The following is a 5,283-nucleotide window of genomic DNA, read 5'->3' as shown; positions in this document are numbered from 1 at the left end:
ATAAATAGAAGTTTTAAATTTTTTTAAAAAAGATTTTATATATTGAAAGAGAGAGAGAGCACAAGCGGGGAGGGGGAGGGGCAAAGGGAGAAGGAGAAGCAGACTCCTCACTGAGTGGGGAGCCTGGCATGGGTCTTGATCTGATCCCAGGACCCTGAGATTATGACCTGAGCTGAAGGCAGATGCTTAACTTACTGAGCAACCCAGGTGCCTCAGAAGTTCTAAATTTTAATGTAGTCTCATTATCAATATTTTCCTTTATGATTGGTACATTTTGTGCCCTAATTAATATTTGCCTACTTCAAAGTCATTGATATATTCCTCCATGTTCTAGAAGCTTAATTGTTTTATCTTTCACTTTTTTGTTTACAATACATCTAGAACTGACTTTTCTATATGGTATGAGGTAGGGATCAAACTTTATTTATTTTCCCATATAAATATCCAATTGATTGAGCTCTCAGTTTTTTGGTTGTTTATGGTGGGATGATATATTTGGTACCTGTTACTCCAAGTGGATATTGAGTGTATTGTTTTGATATGTTTTTAATTAGTTTGATATACTTTTAATTAGTTCAGGCTTATTAAGTATATATTTCAAATCTTATATATCTTTTATATATTTTTGTGTGCTCATTCTATCAGTTACTGAGAAAATTGTAAGAAATTCTTTATTTCTTCTTGCTCCAAATTTTGCTTTTTACATTTTGAGGTCATGTTATGAGGCGCATACAAATTTAGAATTTTTATATCTTCCTGGTAGATTGAGCCTATTGTCATTAGGAAATGTCTTTCTTCATCTCTGGTAATTCTTCTTGCCTTAAAGTTTATTTTGTTTGATATAAGTATAGCCATACTAGCTTTCTTTTGGTTAGTGTTTTCATAGTATATCTTTGTCTATTTTACTCTTTCTTTGGTCTTGTATATAAGATGTATCGCTTATAAGCAACATGCAGTTGTTTTCTTTTATCACAGTTGTTAAAAAGCAATATAAATATTTTCAGATTTCTGCATGGTTAAAGTTTTCTAAGTCTTTCTAAGCAAAGAAAATTGACATGCTATAATAATGGAAAATGTCTTTTTTCCGCAGACACATTTGCTTTTCATATTCTAAGGGTGATAAGCCTGGAGCTGCTTTTATCCTTTATAATGGAGTCATCTGCTCCCATTCAAAGGGTAAATAAAGTTATTTACCCCAGAGTCAAATACTTGCATTCTAGAGTAGAGAACTTGCCATTTCTCTTCCCTGAGAAAATTTGTTTGCATTTGAAAGATAAAGTTCCTCTCCTTCTCTCAGTACGGGAGGAAGGCAGCTGTATGACTGTTCCTATATAAACACTCAGATTCATAATTTTGGGATTTCTCTCCTGTTGTGCCAGAACCCTCTTAGCATGTATAGGCCTAACCATCTGGCTCTCATTACACCACCCTTAAGGAGAAGAATTCGGCATGGGGAACCAATGCAGTTATTGCTTTAAGTAATAATAGTCTGCCCCAATCCAGAAACCTTATATTTGTTTTCAGAATAATATAAATAAATAATAGGTATTAAAAACTTATCTGACAAATTAAAAACTTGTCTGACAATTTTTGTTTTCAATAGAAGAATTTATTATATTTACCCTTATATAATTATTGGTATGTTTGGGCTTGAACACACAATGTTTTCTATTTGTATCTTTTCTTATATGTAATTCTCCTTTTGTTCTCCTTTATTTTCTCCTTTTGAGTTAATTAAGTATGTTTTATTATTTCTATTATTGTGTTTGTTGTGTACGCTTATTATTCTTTTAGTGGTTACTCCTGATATTACAACATGCATTTTTGATTTATTACAATAAATGGAAAAATCATTATTTTTACTAGTTTATCATTTCTATTAAGAAGTTATCCATGTTTTATTGTTACTCATTTGAACAACAATATTGTTTTTTTTTTTTTTTTCTGGCTGCTTTAAATGTTTCTCTTGGTTTTGGGTTTTCAACAGTTTTGCTATGATATGCCTAGATACACATTTATCCTGCTTGAGGTTCTCTGAAAATCTGTGACTTAATGTCTTTCTTCAGTTTTAGAAAATTCACAGCCACTATTCTTCAAATATTGTTAATGCTACATTTTTTTCTTGGACTCCAGTTTCACATATGTTAGATCTTTTCACCATGTCCCATATGTCTCATACTCTTTTCAACATTTTCAGCTTTTAAAAATATTCTCTCTTGTTATCAATCTGGTTATTGTCTTCTAATCTATCATTCCAACCTATTCTTCCTTTTAACAGTGACTAATCTCCTGTTAACCCCAAATTATTGATTTTAGGTATTATATATTTTTAGTTCTTGAATTTTATTTTGGTTCTTTTTGAAGATTTCAGAGGTTTTCTTTTTCTTTTTTTGTTGAAAAATTTTCCTTTTGATCTATTTCCTTGAAGATATTCATCATGGATACTTTAAAGTCTGTGTTTGAAAACAATGTTTGGTTCAGATGTGAATCTGCCCCTATGATTTGATCTTTTAGTTCTTATTCATTTCATTCTGTGTCCTAGAATACCTACTCATTTTTTTTTTTTAAATTAAATGCTGGACACTGTTATGAAAATTATAGTTTGTAGATGATATCTTCTTCCAATTAAGATTTGCTTAGTCAATTAGAGTTGGGAAAGATCCTCTGTATTTGAAGCTGGGTTCCAGTCTCAGTGAAGGTTGATATATTCCCTACTCACTTTTACTCTTTGGGTTTTGCCCTTCATGGATCCCAGATGAAATCCTGGAATATTTACCAGGGCTTCTCCTCCTTGGTGATCTTTCATTTTTATCTCCTTAGCACTGTAAGAGTACAGTGCTAAAAAACCTATTTTTAAAAATACAATTTCCATTTATTTATTTTTTCCCCCAGAGCACAGCTTTTCTTCAGTCCTTAAGGACCAGCTTTCTTACATGGGCTTTGGCAGGGGCCATGGGGCAGTGCCCTTAGGTCTAAATTGGATGGGAATGTTCAGGTCTTCCAGGCTTCATGAGAATGATTCCTGACTACCTTGCTGTGGATGGCAAAATTCACACATAGTAATGTAGTTTCACACAGTCATGCAGTTTCATATACAGCTTGGGAAGCATGTAGGTGTCAAAGAGTATTGCTTGGAAATGTCCCTGACAGCTGTGGTCTGTACTGTTTTGAGTGATGAACTTCGTAATGGCCTTGTCCTTGGGCACACATAGGGTCCCATTAGTGCAGCATATGGGCTGCATACGTCCGTGGCTTTTTGGCACCACAATTGTTACTTCTTTTCTTGGTCCACATCAGGATGAAGATCCTATTAGGAAGGGGGTGCGACACACTCAGCCTCAGTCTCCCTCTGGCATCTTGGAAGTGAGGACCTGAGAGCTCAAAGCTCTCTTTAATTTCCCAGTCTCATAACCACCTTTTGATTAGACTTTTTAGCTCCTGGGCTGCTGCTTATAGATCACAAATGCCCTGTGGGAAATTGGCACTAAATGTTAGGCTCAATTTCTTTGATCTTCCCTTCTTTCTAGGATCTCAACCTTTATATCCTGGATGCCTTGGTGGCTCTGAACTCCAATTTATGTGTCTTCAGCCTCATGAGACTGTCAAAAGCTCTGTTAGCTTCACGGTGTCTTAGCTGCTACTTTATGCTTGTCTTCTTAGTCTCTGCTTGTCTTCTCAGCCTCTGAGCTACTGCATATGAATCAGTGAATGCCTCAAGGGAAAAGCAATCATGAATGTAAGGTGCTTCTCAATTCATTTCCCTTCTTTTTGGGATTTTGGCACATAAGTCCTGGCTGCCTTGGTAGCTCTCTGATGATTTTTAAAGAGTCATTTTTTTGTTTTTGTTTTTAAAAGTTTTTAATAGGAGAAATTTGTCTGATACAAGCCAGTCTGACATAGACAAGGAGAGAAATCTAGCAACCTGCTTTTATGAAGGACTTTTGTGACCACTACTTTGTGCTAGACTGGAGATTAAGTAGAAAAGGAATCAAATAAATGTGAGGGAGAAGAGTTACAAAAGGATTAAGTTACTTGACATCCGAAAGGCCACAGTCCATCTTGTTCCTCAGAGTAGTTATTAGATGTTGGTCATGTTGCGGGGTTGGAAGGAACCTGGCAGCTGTTTTCAGATATCTGAAGGACTCTGCTGTGGCCTTGGCAATGACTGGGGACAGGAATGGGGAGTGGATCAGGGGAATGAGGGCCAAGGGTGCAACTAGAAGCTGAAGAGATACAGATTTTGGCTTGATTAAAAGGAATGATTTCTAACAAAGATTGGTTAGAATGAGGATCACTAGGGACTTAACACCTTCCCCATCCATGAATGGCCAATCTGGGATGGGGTGCTATAGAAGAATTAAAATACTGGATGTGGGGTGGGCTAGATGGCCTACCCTGTGTTACACCTGATCACGGTAAGTGAAGAACTCAATAAATGTTGAATGAACACATGATCTACAAAGTCCCAGCTAATGCTGAGATCTCATGATTTCCAAAGTGAGGAAATCAGGATGGTGTGACACGAAGTACATAGGGATAAAACAATTTGTTCCCAGAGCAGTTTAGGAAGGAAGAACAGGGAGAATGCCATAATTTCTATTTCCCCCTCTTATAACCTCAAATTTCAGCTAGACCTGTAAGTTTTTGTTAAACTTCCCATGCTAAGCCAAGCCCCAGTGTACAGCATCAGGACCTAGCAGAGGTGTGGATGGATGGAGACAAAGAAAGCGTTCTCTGTGGTGGTGGGCACCCCTGTTTCATGCTCTCCTGGGGGCTGCAGGTGCAGGTTTTGCAGAGCTTGGCATCCTGCCCTCCTGAGGCAGTCCCGGTCTGCCCTGGGAATGGTGCCAGCCAGGAGGTCATGTCCTGGCTGGGCTTCTCCTCCCTCCTCTCTGCAGCATTTTCTCAGCCTGAGCTGGGGCTGTGGCCCCTCCCTCACCGCAGGCTGGAACAGACTAATCAGTGCCCCTTGCTTGGGGAGCTCAAGTTGGGCACCCTCCCCCACCCCCACCCCCATCCCCATCCTCACACAGGGCTGAGAGTACTGTTCCGACCGGGAGTCCTGCAAATGGTGCTACTAAATATTTCATTCAGGCTTAACAACTCAATCTGCCTGCCATTATCCTGAGGGCCCCTGCAGCCCCCAGCCCCTTTCTGATTAACAAAGTAGCCGGCCGGGAAGATCTGCGGAAGCCCTCATTGAAGGCTGCGTTAGCGGCTGCTCGGGGCAGGTGGGCGGAGGCACAGCATTAAGCAGGAAGCATCGATTGCAGCATTAGCTAG

At 38.6% G+C, this 5,283-nt stretch overlaps 1 pseudogene; it reads right to left on the bottom strand.

The window, feature by feature from the left end:
* Positions 1-2,929: 2,929 nt before the first annotated feature.
* On the bottom strand, positions 2,930-4,058 carry LOC116646822 (annotated as a pseudogene).
* Positions 4,059-5,283: the final 1,225 nt, after the last annotated feature.

Source organism: Phoca vitulina, unplaced genomic scaffold (genome assembly GCF_004348235.1).
Source record: "Phoca vitulina isolate PV1807 unplaced genomic scaffold, GSC_HSeal_1.0 scaffold38, whole genome shotgun sequence".
Classification (NCBI taxonomy): Eukaryota; Metazoa; Chordata; class Mammalia; order Carnivora; family Phocidae; genus Phoca; species Phoca vitulina.
Note: the sequence above shows the minus strand (reverse complement) of the source record. Positions and strands in the feature narration are given on the sequence as shown.